General features: G+C 46.0%; 1 protein-coding gene and 1 pseudogene across 1 annotated transcript in view; one reads left to right on the forward strand and one right to left on the reverse strand.

The window, feature by feature from the left end:
• The window catches only part of LOC124802602 (protein turtle-like), an 888,421-nt gene that overhangs the window by 55,264 nt on the left and 816,540 nt on the right, over nucleotides 1-16,617 (forward strand). The window lies entirely within an intron of this gene.
• LOC124803886 lies at nucleotides 16,441-16,558 on the reverse strand (annotated as a pseudogene).

The raw sequence follows: 16,617 nt of genomic DNA on the forward strand, positions 1-16,617 counted from the left end.
CGGTTTCCGTAGATCTCTGATACACATGATACTATACTTTCGTTGTGAACAGCCGACTAGCTCGTTTAACGAAGAGAGAGTGTCGTGTAAACCAGAATTCTACGATCACCGGTTATGTTATATCAACGTCTGTTGTGACTGTAAACGAGATTGGATTCCTTATAATTTGCGTCGGTCAAAGTGCCAAAGAAGATGGAGTAATGGAACAACGAAACTGATTGCGTAAATAAATTAAATGCGAAGGAGACGGCTGTAGGTGTTTTAGTTTTCAATTCATATTGAGCAGCTGGAGCCCTTACAGTCACTGCAAGGATGGATATAAAAACATCACACATATTATCAAACTCAACATATTCTGGCATAGCTTCAGGCTACAAAATATTCCTTGGCTATACAAAAATTCTAGTAAGTTAAAAACGCTTCAGCCACTGAAATATTTATGCAATTATTTGACTGCGGTAAACTTGATCGTTTAAAGTAATGCGCTCACTAAAGCTCGCCGCTAGTAACTTGGCAATCCTGATCTAACAGAAACCATTTTCTTAAAAGTAATACATACGCGAATACTGCAGTGGATCCGCAATACGGAGAAAAATATTTCTGTCGTTACTCACTCACTAGAGCTCATGTTGTAGCATAGTAATTTTTTGAGGCCAGGACAAGATGATGTTGAGCTTGTGGTAGGTGGTTTCGGGCGCTTACCAGTCCATATTCTTCAACGGAGATGGAGCAAGATTTACCTGATGTTTTTTTCTGGAACTTATTTGAAGTGGACCGATGGCGTCGTAAATATGGCAACACGGAGCCTGCAAGAATGAGATTCCCCTCACGGTCCTATCGCTCGCAGCTTTATTAAAGCTGGAGAAAGAATAGGGCCGTATGGTACCCATAAACCACCCACAGGGCCGATATTGAGACCACGCCGCAGCGATAGCCCGCGAAATGCCGGATCGACTTCGTCGTCTCTCGCTTTACACAACCTTAGTGTGAAGGAGAGAATCACAATTCTTCAACATAAAACCACACACGTTTAGACCGGGGCTATAGTGCACATAAAATAAAGATTTAAAAACAAACTCATATCCGCAACCAGTCATATATGATCCGAAGATACAATATCAGTCAACATAACACGGCGTATTTCGGGAGGCCTCCATCATCACACCTATGGTGTGAAATACCGGTTGTAAGACAAGAAATTAACAGGAGTACAATTCAACAGTGTAGTAACCACGGAGAACGTGTCTGTTAAACTCAATATTGAGAATATTTTCTAAAGTGATGAAATAAATAATTTTGTTAACATTATAACGCGCGTTTAAAGGTTAATCCTTTTAACATCCGTTACCTTTTGATCTGCATTTAGTCTAATGTACGAGTAGGTTGCTGGCTATTGACTGATATTTCTGAGTTGTTAAAGCAGCATGCACTAAACTTACGAAGCGTATGCGAAAAATATCATTACCGTCTGTATAAATATGTGCACTGTTTGCCATTACAATTGCTTCACCAAGAAGAAAAGCAGATGATAAACGGGTATCCATTGGACAAATAAATTATACTACAACTGACATGTGATTACATTTTCACGCAATTTGGGTGCATAGATCCTGAGAAATCAGTACCCAGAACAACCATCTCTGGCCATAATAACGTCCTTGATACGCCTGGGCATGGAGTCAAACAGACCTTGGGTGGCGTGGACAGGTACAGCTGCCCACGCAGCTTCAACACGACACTACGGTTCATCAAGAGTAGTGACAGGCGTATCGTGACGAGCCAGTTGCTCGGCCACTATTGACCAGACGTTTTCAATTGGTGAGAGATCTGGAGAATGTGCTGGCCAGGGCAGCAGTCGAACATTTTCTGTATCCAGTAAGGCCCGTACAGGACCTGCAACATGCGGTCGTGCATGATCCTGCTGAAATGTAGGTTTTCACAGGGATCGAACGAAGGGTAGAGCCACGGGTCGAAACACATCTGAAATGTAACGTCCACTGTTCAAAGTGCCGTCAATGCGAACAAGAGGTGACCGAGACGTGTAACCAAAGGTACCCCATACCATCACACCGGGTGATACGCGAGTATGGCGATGACGAATACACGTTTGCACTGTGCGTTCACCGCGATGTCACCGAACACGGATGCGACCATCATGATGCTGTAAACAGAACCTGGATTCATCCGAAAAAATGAAGTTTTGGCATTCGTGCACCCAGGTTCGTCGTTAAGTACCAGGCGCTCCTGTTTGTGATGGAGCGTCAACCGCAGCCATGGTCTCCGAGCTGATAGTCCATGCAGCTGCAAACGTCGTCGAACTGTTCGAGCAGATGGTTTTCGTCTTGCAAACGTCGCCATCTGTTGACTCAGGGATCGAAACGTGGCTGCACGATCCGTCATAGCCATGCGGATAGGATGCCTGTCATCTCGCCTGCTAGTGATACGAGGCCGTTGGGATCCAGCACGGCGTTCCGTATTACCTGAACTCACCGATTCCATATTCTGCTAACAGTCATTGGATCTCGACCAACGCGAGCACCAATGTCGCGATACGATAAATCGGAATCGGGATAGGCTACAATCCGACCTTCATCAAAGTGGGAAACGTGATGATACGCATTTCTCCTCCTTACACGAAGCATCACAACAACGTTTCACCAGAAAACGCCGGTCAACTGCTGTTTGTGTATGAGAAATCGGTTGCAAACTTTCCTCATGTCAGCACGTTGTAGGTATCGCCACCGGAGTCAACCTTGTGTGAATGCTCTGGAAAGCTAATAATTTGCATATCACAGCATCTTCTTCCTGTCGGTTAAATTTCGCGTCTGTAGCACGTCATCTTCGTGGTGTAGCAATTTTAATGGCCAGTAGTGTATGTTCCTTAATGTTAAATTTAGGCCAGTGTGCTAATTAGGAACTTGTAAATGACCCTTGTGTAGCGATCGACCGAAGTTAGTTGTGGTAAGGGACTCGTTCCACATCCTTCGGTTAAAAAAGTCCATCGCATGACCTATGTTGTGCGGGTAGGTACCAGGGTGAATTTTAAACGGCGGTGGAACGATACCGCTACGTGCTCAGTATAGGGCGATGACGAACTGCCGGAGGCGATTTGACAGCAAGCGTGGCGTCGCTCATTGTTAGCCGGGCCCGCACCCAGAGCCCTGGACGTCCCGGGCTCCCAGCCGGCCAGCGCAGCGCTAACGAGCTGCCCTTTGTCCGGCACAATGGCCGCGATAAACAGCCGCAGCGCGCCACGGTGACGAGCAGTGGACGCGACGTGCTGCCTACCGCTGCCGCTGCCTCTGCCGCCGCTGTACGCTCAAAGCGCTTGCTGCGCCCTCGAGAGCTGTCGGGTCAAGTACTGGGCTACTGTGTTAACGCCTGACAGTAGTCCAAACTGAACCTCTCGAAACTATGGCGAATGAAAACATTTTGCCGGCCGGAGTGGCCGAGCGGTTCTAGGCGCTACAGTCTGCAACCGCGCTACCTCTACGTCCGCAGGTTCGAATCCTGCCTCGGCCATGGATGTGTGTGATGTCCTTAGGTTAGTTAGGTTCAAGTAGTTCTAAGTTCTAGGGGACGACCTCAGACGTTAAGTCCCATGGTGCTCAGAGCCATTTGAATATATTTTGAGACCAGAGATTCAGACTTTCCTCCAAGCCAATGTACACCGTGTTGCGTTAAAACTCATTGCGTGCACAGCACGTCACTAGGTAATCACGTTAGTTTTATCCTACAATTACACTGGGGTGCAAAACTAGCAGGATAGCTCGCCGGCTGTGGCGAACGCTTGCTTTGAAGACAACATTGTATTACTGCGTTATTAAAGTGTTATTGTCAGTGATGTATCTTGACACTCTTTCTGTTACTGGGTCCTGACCACCGCATCCCATCCAACTCTGTCCTGACGACTGTAGGAGTCTGGGACTGGATAACAGCAAACTGAGTTTTGCAGTGTGGTGTAATCACACATATACCTACAGAGTTGAAACGGTCTTCATTTTATAAATTGAAATGATTTTTACTTGTTGCAATAAAATTAAATTCAATGTATATAGATCAGGAATGGGATAAGTCAAAGGAAATTTTAAAAAAGACTGCTAAGGAAACAGTGGAGACACAAAATCAATGAAACTCGAATCGTTTCAAACTGTGGAAGAATGGACTCAATCAAGCTGTAATGGAATAATAGAAACCATATCTGATTTTGAATAATTGGAAGAAATTGGAAAAGAAGATACAGTGTAAAATGTGAAGAGCAATAGTTCACAAGCTTGCTGGACAAGTAAGCAGATAAAGCTGGGAAAGAACTGTTTGAAGATTGAAATAGAGGTCAATTCGCGACGATAAATCAATGAGAATATGAAGATGGGTATAATACCAGGAAAGGAATGGCTGAGGTATTATGCGTACGTAGCCGTTAGTCAAGGCCGGTCGGATTGGCCATGCGGTTCTAGGCGCTACTGTCTGGAACCGCGTGACCGCTACGGTCGCAGGTTCGAATCCTGCTTCGGGCATGGATGTGTGTGATGTCCTTAGGTTAGTTAGGTTTAAGTAGTTCTAAGCTCTAGGGGACTGATGACCACAGCAGTTAAGTCCCATAGTGCTCAGAGCCATTTGAACCAACTGTTAGTCAAGGAAGCTGGGCCCTACAATCCCGACACTGTGGTCGTTGGAGAATACAACACAATCTCAAAGACAGTCTTCGAAACCACTTCAGAGGAGGCCAGGACTGCAACAACACATGAATCACATCTGGAACTCGAGTAATATGCTAGTATTAAATGGAAGAAGCTATTGCGTAACTGCTGATGATATGCGGTGGAATGGAAGAGAGCAATAATTATAAACGTATTCAAAAAAGGAGGTAAAAAAGAATGCTCAATTTACAAGATTGTAACCATTTTAATGAATGATACTTATAAAATCTGTCCACCTATCATTAAAAGGAAACTTCACCGAATAGCAGAAACCTTTTTATGAGAGGAGTAATGCGACTTTCATAAAGGCAGGTCCTGCACATATGCAACATTTGTTTTGAAACAACTGGGGTAGTTCAACGAGCCACTATATCTGCTCCTCTTAGGCATGACAAGGCCTATGACAAGACAGATAAGATGAAATTATAGGAAATACTCGCTGACGAAGATGTATCCCTAGATATGTTGAAAGCCAATGAATCAGTATAGGGTAACACTAAAATCAGTGTAAAAGAAGAGTTGTTGACAGTAAATCAGGAACTGAAAAAAAGGTGGGGTCTCTCACCAATTCTCCAGTCTTTATATACGTACATTGACGGGAAAAAATCGCAACACAAAAATACACTCCTGGAAATTGAAATAAGAACACCGTGAATTCATTGTCCCAGGAAGGGGAAACTTTATTGACACATTCCAGGGGTCAGATACATCACATGATCACACTGACAGAACCACAGGCACATAGACACAGGCAACAGAGCATGCACAATGTCGGCACTAGTACAGTGTATATCCACCTTTCGCAGCAATGCAGGCTGCTATTCTCCCATGGAGACGATCGTAGAGATGCTGGATGTAGTCCTGTGGAACGGCTTGCCATGCCATTTCCACCTGGCGCCTCAGTTGGACCAGCGTTCGTGCTGGACGTGCAGACCGCGTGAGACGACGCTTCATCCAGTCCCAAACATGCTCAATGGGGGACAGATCCGGAGATCCTGCTGGCCAGGGTAGTTGACTTACACCTTCTAGAGCAAGTTGGGTGGCACGGGATACATGCGGACGTGCATTGTCCTGTTGGAACAGCAAGTTCCCTTGCCGGTCTAGGAATGGTAGAACGATGGGTTCGATGACGGTTTGGATGTACCGTGCACTATTCAGTGTCCCCTCGACGATCACCAGTGGTGTACGGCCAGTGTAGGAGATCGCTCCCCACACCATGATGCCGGGTCGGTCGTATGCAGTCCTAATTGTGGCGCTCACCTGCACGGCGCCAAACACGCATACGACCATCATTGGCACCAAGGCAGAAGCGACTCTCATCGCTGAAGACGACACGTCTCCATTCGTCCCTCCATTCACGCCTGTCGCGACACCACTGGAGGCGGGCTGCACGATGTTGGGGCGTGAGCGGAAGATGGCCTAACGGTGTGCGGGACCGTAGCCCAGCTTCATGGAGACGGTTGCGAATGGTCCTCGCCGATACCCCAGGAGCAACAGTGTCCCTAATTTGCTGGGAAGTGGCGGTGCGGTCCCCTACGGCACTGCGTAGGATCCTACGGTCTTGGCGTGCATCCGTGCGTCGCTGCGGTCCGGTCCCAGGTCGACGGGCACGTGCACCTTCCGCCGACCACTGGCGACAACATCGATGTACTGTGGAGACCTCACGCCCCACGTGTTGAGCAATTCGGCGGTACGTCCACCCGGCCTCCCGCATGCCCACTATACGCCCTCGCTCAAAGTCCGTCAACTGCACATACGGTTCACGTCCACGCTGGCGCGGCATGCTACCAGTGTTAAAGACTGCGATGGAGCTCCGTATGCCACGGCAAACTGGCTGACACTGACGGCGGCGGTGCACAAATGCTGCGCAGGTAGCGCCATTCGACGGCCAACACCGCGGTTCCTGGTGTGTCCGCTGTGCCGTGCGTGTGATCATTGCTTGTACAGCCCTCTCGCAGTGTCCGGAGCAAGTATGGTGGGTCTGACACACCGGTGTCAATGTGTTCTTTTTTCCATTTCCAGGAGTGTAATTAATGAAGAGTTATGACATAGGTAAGCGCGAGAGAAGCCATCACAAATGGGACATGGTGGTACACTAACAACTCGTTTAACCGCCAGAATGGTGCGTGCAAGCATGTATACGTGCTTGAATTGTGTTGTACAGGCGTCGAGTGCACACTTGTGTGACGAAGTCCCATGCCTGTTGCATTTGGTCGGTCAGTACAGGGACGGTTACTGTTGTTTGTGGATGACATGACATTAGACAGTAGAGACTATGGTATCGCATATGTACTCGATTTGGGACATACCTGGTGATCGAGTATCCCGGTCTTCTTATGAGGGTACCTTCTCGTGACCACCGCTGGCAGCAGTCACGTACATTGGCTACATTCCTGACAAGTTTTCCTGCAGTATTGCAGAAGCAACATCCAGCCTCTCGTAGCCCTATTACACGACCTCTTTCAAACGCGCTGAGGTGTTGACAATGGCGTCGTTGTCGCCTTAATGGAATTCTTCACTAACATCAACTCACCACGTCCAATCTCAAATGTAATTAATGTTCACGAATATCAGATCGTGGATTTAAAGAAAACCTGACTTCCATCCCAATACTGGCACCACTCTTACGCGACTGCTAAAAATTTGAACAGACATCATCTTCCATATTTAGAAACACGCCTGTCAAAAATGGCTCTGAGCACTATGGGACTTAACTTCTAAGGTCATCAGTCCCCTAGAACTTAGAACTACTTAAACCTAACTAACCTGAGGACATCACACACATCCATGCCCGAGGCAGGATTCGAACCTGCGACCGTAGCGGCCACGCGGTTCCAGACTGTAGCACCTTTAACCGCTTGGCCACACCGGCTGGCACACGCCTGTCAACCTTCGTTGATTTTTTTTTTTTCAGAAACCCCAACAACCAGGAACTAACTATGAAGAAATTTATTAACCTTATTTTATTTGCTGACAACCAATTTCTAGCACACAGTGGGAGTTCTTTGCAAGAAAATATGTTTAAAATATATAACGTGTTACAAACTTATCGAATAGTTATACCTGTAAATGAAACAAAGCTGATGCGAATGGAAGGGAATCACATAAGATAAGAAGCGCAAATTAAAAACAACAAAATTGTAGAACATGTAAATTCATTTAAATGCCACGTGACAGGGATGTCAATATACAAAACATATTCATGTGTAGTTAGAAATATACGGAAATGTAATGCTATAAATGTTTTATAAGGAGGTATCTTGGTAGAAATATGAGGAAAGAGATAATACTTAGCCTACACAGTTTCATGGCTAAGCCTGGTCGTCTGAATCCTAAAGAAAAAAGATGAACGAAAAATTGAAGCAGGCGAGATGACGTTTCTGAGGTTTTCTCGTGGACCAAGATACAAAGCGTAGAACGATAACGTAAAAACAATGCCAGAAAAATTAGACACTACAAAAAAAATGACATGAGAACGTCGAAAGGATGCCACCTTATCGCTTGCTATGCCAAGTATTACATTTCAGCCAAAGGAAACAGGGGAGGAAATGGCCAATGAAGAGATAGAGATAACAGTACTGTTAAATTACCATCGTTACGGGACGTGCCAACACCTATTCCTTGAAGGAAGAAGAAGAAGAAGAAGAAGAAGAAGGAGGAGGAGGAGGAGGAGGAGAAAGAGAAGAAGAATAAGGTACTTATATACTTGCTGCAGGTAATGGTCACGCCAGCAAACTTGTAATAAATGACATGTATTACGAGGTTTAGTTACCTATCAGACCCTAACTGATGAATACACGATATTAAGAAATTAACGAGGCGAGTTAAACATAACTAAACTTATAATACACTGCTGGCCATTAAAATTGCTACACCACGAAGATGACGTGCTACAGACGCGAAATTTAACCGACAGGAAGAAGATGCTGTGATATGCAAATGATTAGCTTTTCAGAGCATTCACACAAGGTTGGCGCCGGTGGCGACACCTACAACGTGCTGACATCAGGAAAGTTTCCAACCGATTTCTCATACACAAACAGCAGTTGACCAGCGTTGCCTGGTGAAACATTGTTGTGATGCCTCGTGTAAGGAGCAGAAATTCGTACCATCACGTTTCCGACTTTGATAAAGGTCGGTTTGTAACCTATCGCAATTGCGGTATATCGTATCGCCACATTGGTGCTCGCGTTGGTCGAGATCCAATGACTGTTAGCAGAATATGGAATCAGTGGGTTCAGGAGGGTAATACGGAACGCCGTGCTGGATGCCAACGGCCTCGTATCACCAGCAGTCGAGATGACAGGCATCTTATCCGCATGGCTGTAACGGATCGTGCAGCCACGTCTCGATCTCTGAGTCAAGAGATGGGGACGATTGCAAGACAACAACCATCTGCACGAACAGTTCGACAACGTTTTCACCAGCATAGACTAACAGCTCGGAGATCATGGCTGCGGTTACCCTTCATGCTGCATCACAGACAGGAGCGCCTGCGATGGTGTACTCAACGACAAACCTGGGTGCACGAATGGCGAAGCGTCATTTTTTCGGATGAATCCAGGTTCTGTTTACAGCATCATGATGGTCGCATCCGTGTTTGGTGACATCGCGGTGAACGCACATTGAAAGCATGTAATCATCATCACCATACTGGCGTATCACCCGGAGCAATGGTATGGGGTGCCAATGGTTACACGTCTCGGTCACCTCATGTTCGCATTGACGGCACTTTGAACAGTGGACGTTACATTTCAGATGTGCTACGAACCGTGGCTCTACCCTTCATTCGATCCCTGTGGAACCCTGTACGGGCCTTTCTGGATAAAATGTTCGACTGCTGCCCTGGCCAGCACATTCTCCAGATCTCTCACCAACTGAAAACGTCTGGTCAATGGTGGCCGAGCAACTGGCTCGTCACAACACGCCAGTCACTACTTTTGATGAACTGTAGTACAGTGTTGAAGCTGCATGGGCAGCTGTACCTGTCCACGCCATCCAAGCTCTGTTTGACTCAATGCCCTGGCGTATCAAGGCCGTGGTTGTTCTGGGTACTGATTTCTCAGGATCTATGCACCCACATTGCGTGAAAATTTAATCACATGTCAGTTCTAGTATAATGTATTTGTCCAATGAATACCCGTTTATCATTTGCATTTCTCCTTGTTGTAGCAATTTTAATGGCCAGTAGTGTATAACCCGCTTTGCTGGCAGGTGATGGAGGGTAACCGCCCACTTCCTAACGGGATGCCACCTCACTACCCGTCGAGAACCACTTCGCTGGATCGTCATTCGTTACTTTGACTATGACGCACAAAGTTATTCGTGTCTTATTAGTATATCAAATGTCTACGTTTGAGGAGAGATGACGGCAGTCTCATCTGTAGCTTTCACTACAGCAGCAAATAGTTTCTGCTGCCGCAATTTCCCACAAAAGCTGCCTCCGTCGTAGTTGCTTCATACAACCTTTTGACGTCATACGTTTGCTGTTATACTCCCACTCAATTCAATTGCAATCTATAGGAATGAAGTAGTGATTCAAAGAGCAGGTAGTACTACCTTCTCAACGTAATTTTTATGGTACGAAGAAATGAAATCAAGCTTCTGAAGACTGTAACGAATGGAGAGGCTCGTTTCTGAAGCATGCCCCAATAGTATCGCGATCAACAGCAATCGCCGACCCTGCGACCAGCGGCGACCTCCGGCAGCATGTGTGCTGATAGTGATGCTGTGTGCACAGCAGAGAGCCCTCGGCAACGGCACACACGTGGGGGAATTGCGGCCAGGAGCATCGCGACCCCGTTAACTGGGCCGCAGCCCCCTGTTCTTGGCGCGGTTATCCCGGCCCTGGAGTGCGCTCGACGGCGCACACACCGCCCATTCACCCCGGCGGCGCGGGGCCGTCGCAAAACACTTGTCGCCGTCATTCAGACGCAGGGGCGCGCGCGTACACACGGCAAACAGGTGCCCCGGAGCCGAGAGCTCGGCACACATTCGGGAAATTGAAATGCCGACGTCTGCCCGTCCCTGCGAGGACGGCCTCCCGTGGCGGCGCGCTGTGTAAACTCAAATAGCAGGGGGGACGCCGAGACGCGGGTACGGCTGTAGCGGAAGGGAAAGGCGAGCTTTACAGCCCGGCTGCCGGCTTAGCGGATCTCCGCTGCAGCTAACGAGACAACCGGCCCCGCAGGGAGTGTCGCACCAGCCTGCGAGACTTGCTTTCTTCTCTGGAACTCGCCGGAGCTGGAAGAGGACGAGGAAGAAAATTTGTGAGGATGGACTAGGCTCTGAGAAACGTGCTTCCCCTCCTTCACCAACCTCCACGACTCGCCATTACGAAAATCTGTCTGCGACCATTCAGAAAAAAAGTCATATTTACAAGTTCCAGAGAAAGAGTCAACATTTACATTCCTCTAATAATACGGCGTCCCAGGAGAGGTGACTGCGGAAGGAATTCCGCATGGATGGAGGGAAATAATGGCGCAAGAATTTCCGGCCCCGTGGCTTTCTTTCGCTTTTACAGTAGCTGATACGATATTGTTGCATAAGAGAGAGAACAGAATGTCTCAGGAGGACTGGTCGGTCATCTACATCTACATGATTACTCTGCAATTCACATTTAAGTGCTTAGCAGAGGGTTCATCGAACCACGATCATACTATCTCTCTACCATTCCACTCCCGAACAGCGCGCGGGAAAAACGAACATCTAAACCTTTCTTTTCTGTTCGAGCTCTGATTTCTCTTATTTTATTTTGATGATCATTCCTACCTATGTAGGTTGGGCTCAACAAAATATTTTCGCATTCGGAAGAGAAAGTTGGTGAATGAAATTTCGTAAATAGATCCCCCCGCGACCAAAAACGTCTTTGCTTTAATGACTTCCATCCCAACTCGCGTATCATATCTGCCACTATCTCTCCCCTATTATGTGATAATACAAAACGAGCTGTCCTTTTTTGCACCCTTTCGATGTCCTCCGTCAATCCCACCTGGTAAGGATCCCACACTGCGCAGCAATATTCTAACAGAGGACGAACGAGTGTAGTGTAAGCTGTCTCTTTGGTGGACTTGTTGCATCTTCTAAGTGTCCTGCCAATGAAACGCAACCTTTGGCTCGCCTTCCCCACATAATCGAATTCCAACGGGTTTCTTTTGGAACTCATGTGGATCACCTCACACTTTTCGTTATTTAACGTCAACTGCCACCTGCCACACCATACAGCAATCTTTTCTAAATCGCTTTGCAACTGATACTGGTCTTCGGATGACCTTACTAGACGGTAAATTACAGCATCATCTGCGAACAACCTAAGAGAACTGCTCAGATTGTCACCCAGGTCATTTATATAGACCAGGAACAGCAGAGGTCCCAGGACGCTTCCCTGGGGAACACCTGATATCACTTCAGTTTTACTCGATGATTTGCCGTCTATTTCTGACAGGAAATCACGAATCCAGTCGCACAACTGAGATGATACCCTATAGGCCCGCAGCTTGATTAGAAGTCGCTTGTGAGGAACGGTGTCAAAAGCTTTCCGGAAATCTTGAAATACGGAATCAACTTGAGATCACCTGCCGATCGCGGCCATTACTTCGTGGGAATAAAGAGTTCAGGGAAATGACAGGAACGATCATTCGGAGGAAATTGTCCCGTAAACACGAGCTCTACAATGCGTAACTTAAGAGCTGTGAGCGCTCCTTCGAGAGTGCGAAACAAATCTCTGCTACTGCGAGCTCTTTGCTTTCCATATTTTGAGAGGTGGTAGTATGGAACAAACCGAGAAGACACAGTGTTCAATAAACATGTGCATGCCGTAAGAGCTATCAGTACTTGTTCATCTTCTTTGCTATGAAACATACCTCTTCTACTGAACAAGTGCTCAAAGATCTTAAGGTAGGTCTTTGCATTTTAGAGCCCATGTTTACCAGGCTGGGAAAATAGTAAAAGTATCTACAGTCTGTTCGTCAATTTTCAGCGTGAATACGAAACCATCCACAGGAATAATTCGACAGGAATAGCCTATACAGTGCACTGCTTGAGTTCAGAATCCCTGAGAAGCTAGTGACAATGGTACAAACTTGTATGGATGGATCTAGGGCAGTTATGCTTTTCCGACGGGTCACCTGAGAAAAGTTCGAGATTGAGACAGGTCTCAGACAAAGAGATACTTTCTCATGTTTTCTGTTTAGTGTCATCTAAGAAAAAGTAATAACGGAACGTAGGCAACAGAAATGGGCTGGAGTATAGTTGGGTGGTAATTTCAGCTGTCTCGCAAATGCAGATGATATAATGCTAAGTGAATCAATCCGTAAGTTGAAAGGAATGTACCAGCAAAAGAATGACATGATGATGATAATGTCAAGCGATATTCCTGTTTATAGATTCCTATGTAATAAGGGGTTACCCTTAATCAAAACGTCTTCGGTTCCGGGTTCGATCCCCGCCACTGCCTAAATTTTGATAAATAATCAGCATTGGCGGCCGAAGACTTCCGGCATAAGAAGTCAGCCTCATTCTGCCAACGGCATTGTCAAAGAGGGCGGAGGAGCGGTTAGAGGTTCAGGGCACTCTCTTGTCCTAGGGGAGGGAAATTGCCCCTACAGGCGGACGAATCAGCAATGATCAACGACATGAGGATGCAGAAGGCAATGGAAACCACTGCATTAACGAAACGTAACGTGTATCCACAGGACATGTGACCTGTAATTGAAGAAGTGTCATGATGATCTCTCCATTGCCAAAAGATTCCGGAATAGTCTCCCAGATGGTCAGATGAGTATCGGGTAATATCAACAGCAGCAGAAAATGGTATAACAGGTGTAGGATTCGTTATGAATTGGAAGGTAGGGCAGAGGGTGTGTTACTGTGAACAGTTCAGTGACCGGGTTGTTCTAATCAGAATCGACAGCAGACCAACACCGACAACGATAGTTCAGGTATACATGCCGACGTCGCAAGCTGAAGATGAACAGATAGAGAAAGTGTATGAGGATATTAAAAGGGTAATGCAGTATGTAAAGGGGGACGAAAATCTAATGGTCATGGGCGACTGGAATGCAGTTGTAGGGGAAGGAGTAGAAGAAAAGGTTACAGGAGAATATGGGCTTGGGACAAGGAATGAAAGAGGAGAAAGACTAATCGAGTTCTGTAACAAGTTTCAGCTAGTAATAGCGAATGCCCTGTTCAAGAATCACAAGAGGAGTAGGTATACTTGGAAAAGGCCGGGAGATACGGGAAGATTTCAATTAGATTATATCATGGTCAGACAGATTCCGAAATCAGATACTGGATTGTAAGGCGTACCCAGGAGCAGATATAGACTCAGATCAAAATATAGTAGTGATGAAGAGTAGGCTGAAGTTCAAGACATTTGTCAGGAAGAATCAATACGCAAAGAAGTGGGATACGGAAGTACTAAGGAATGACGAGATACGTTTGAAGTTCTCTAACGCTATAGATACAGCAATAAGGAATAGCGCAGTAGGCAGTACAGTTGAAGAGGAATGGACATCTCTAAAAAGGGCCATCACAGAAGTTGGGAAGGAAAACGTAGGTACAAAGAAGGTAGCTGCGAAGAAACCATAGGTAACAGAAGAAATACTTCAGTTGATTGATGAAAGGAGGAAGTACAAACATGTTCCGGGAAAATCAGGAATACAGAAATACAAGTCGCTGAGGAATGAAATAAATAGGAAGTGCAGGGAAGCTAAGACGAAATGGCTGCAGGAGAAATGTGAAGACATCGAAAAAGATATGATTGTCGGAAGGACAGACTCAGCATACAGGAAAGTCAAAACAACCTTTTTTGACATCAAAAGCAACGGTGGTAACATTAAGAGTGCAACGGGAATTCCACTGTTAAATGCAGAGGAGAGAGCAGATAGGTGGAAATAATACATTGAAAGCCTCTATAAGGGTGAAGATTTGTCTGATGTGATAGAAGAAGAAACAGGAGTCGATTTAGAAGAGATAGGGGATCCAGTATTAGAATCTGAATTTAAAAGAGCTTTGGAGGACTTACGGTCAAATAAGGCAGAAGGGATAGATAACATTCCATCAGAATTTCTAAAATCATTGGGGGAAGTGGCAACAAAACGCCTATTCACGTTGGTGTGTAGAATATACCATCTGACTTTCAGAAAAGCATCATCCACACAATTCCGAAGGCGGCAAGAGCTGACAAGTGCGAGGATTATCGCACAATCAGCTTAACAGCTCATGCATCGAAGCTGCTTACAAGAATAATATACAGAAGAATGGAACAGAAAATTGAGAATGCGCTAGGTGACGATCAGTTTGGCTTTAGGAAAAGTAAAGGGACGAGAGAGGCAATTCTGACGTTACGGCTAATAATGGAAGCAAGGCTAAAGAAAAATCAAGACACTTTCATAGGATTTGTCGACCTGGAAAAAGCGTTCGACAATATAGAATGGTGCAAGCTGTTCGAGATTCTGAAAAAAGTAGGGGTAAGCTATAGGGAGGGACGGGTCATATACAATATGTACAACAACCAAGAGGGAATAATAAGAGTGGACGATCAAGAACGAAGTGCTCGTATTAAGAAGGGTGTAAGACAAGGCTGTAGCCTTTCGCCCCTACACTTCAATCTGTACATCGAGGAAGCAATGACGGAAATAAAAGAAAGGTTCAGGAGTGGAATTAAAATACAAGGTGAAAGGATATCAATGATACGATTCGCTGATGACATTGCTATCCCGAGTGAAAGTGAAGAAGAATTAAATGATCTGCTGAACGGAATGAACAGTCTAATGAGTACACAGTATGGTTTGAGAGTAAATCGGAGAAAGACGAAGGTAATGAGAAGTAGTAGAAATGAGAACAGCGAGAAACTTAACATCAGGATTGATGGTCACGAAGTCAATGAAGTGAAGGAATTCTTCTGCCTAGGCAGTAAAATAACCGATGACGGACGGAGCAAGGAGGACATCAAAAGCAGACTCGCTATGGCAAAAAAGGCATTTCTGGCCAAGAGAAGTCTACTAATATCAAATACCGGCCTTAATTTGAGGAAGAAATTTCTGAGGATGTACGTCTGGAGCACTGCATTGTATGGTAGTGAAACATGGACTGTAGGAAAACCAGAAGAGAAGAGAATCGAAGCATTTGAGATGTGGTGCTATAGACGGATGTTGAAAATTAGGTGGACTGATAAGGTAAGGAATGAGGAGGTTCTACGCAGAATCGGAGAGGAAAGGAATATGTGGAAAACACTGATAAGGAGAAGGAACAGGATGATAGGACATCTGCTAAGACATGAGGGAATGACTTCCACGGAACTAGAGGGAGCTGTAGAGGGCAAAAACTGTAGAGGAAGACAGAGATTGGAATACGTCAAGCAAATAATTGAGGACGTAGGTTGCAAGTGCTACTCTGAGATGAAGAGGTTAGCACAGGAAAGGAATTCGTGGCGGGCCGCATCAAACCAGTCAGTAGACTGATGACAAAAAAAAAGTTATAATACGTAATGTTACTCCAGTTAAATTGTTTGCAAAATTACGGCAATTAAAACTAAACTCCTCCCGAACAGGCCATGAAGGCCCAACGGTACGGATCGGCCGCCGTGTCGTCCTCAGCCATAGGCATCACTGGATGCTGATAGGGGCATGTAGTTAGCACACCGCTCTCTCGGCAGTATGTCAGTTTCCGAGATCGGAGCCGCTACTTCTCTATCAAGTAGCTCCTCAGTTTGCCTCACAAGGGCTGAGTACACCCCGCCTGCCAACAGCGCTCGGCAGACCGGATGGTCGCCCATCCAAGTGCTACCTCAGCCCGACAACGCTTAACTTCGGTGATCTGACGGGAACCGTCGTTACCACTGCGGCAAGGCCGTTGGCCAAAATTACGACAACTACATCGAGTAAACAGTAAAAACCTATTTTTTCAACTTTCACTA

The sequence above is a fragment of the Schistocerca piceifrons genome, chromosome 6 (genome assembly GCF_021461385.2).
Source record: "Schistocerca piceifrons isolate TAMUIC-IGC-003096 chromosome 6, iqSchPice1.1, whole genome shotgun sequence".
Lineage (NCBI taxonomy): Eukaryota > Metazoa > Arthropoda > Insecta > Orthoptera > Acrididae > Schistocerca > Schistocerca piceifrons.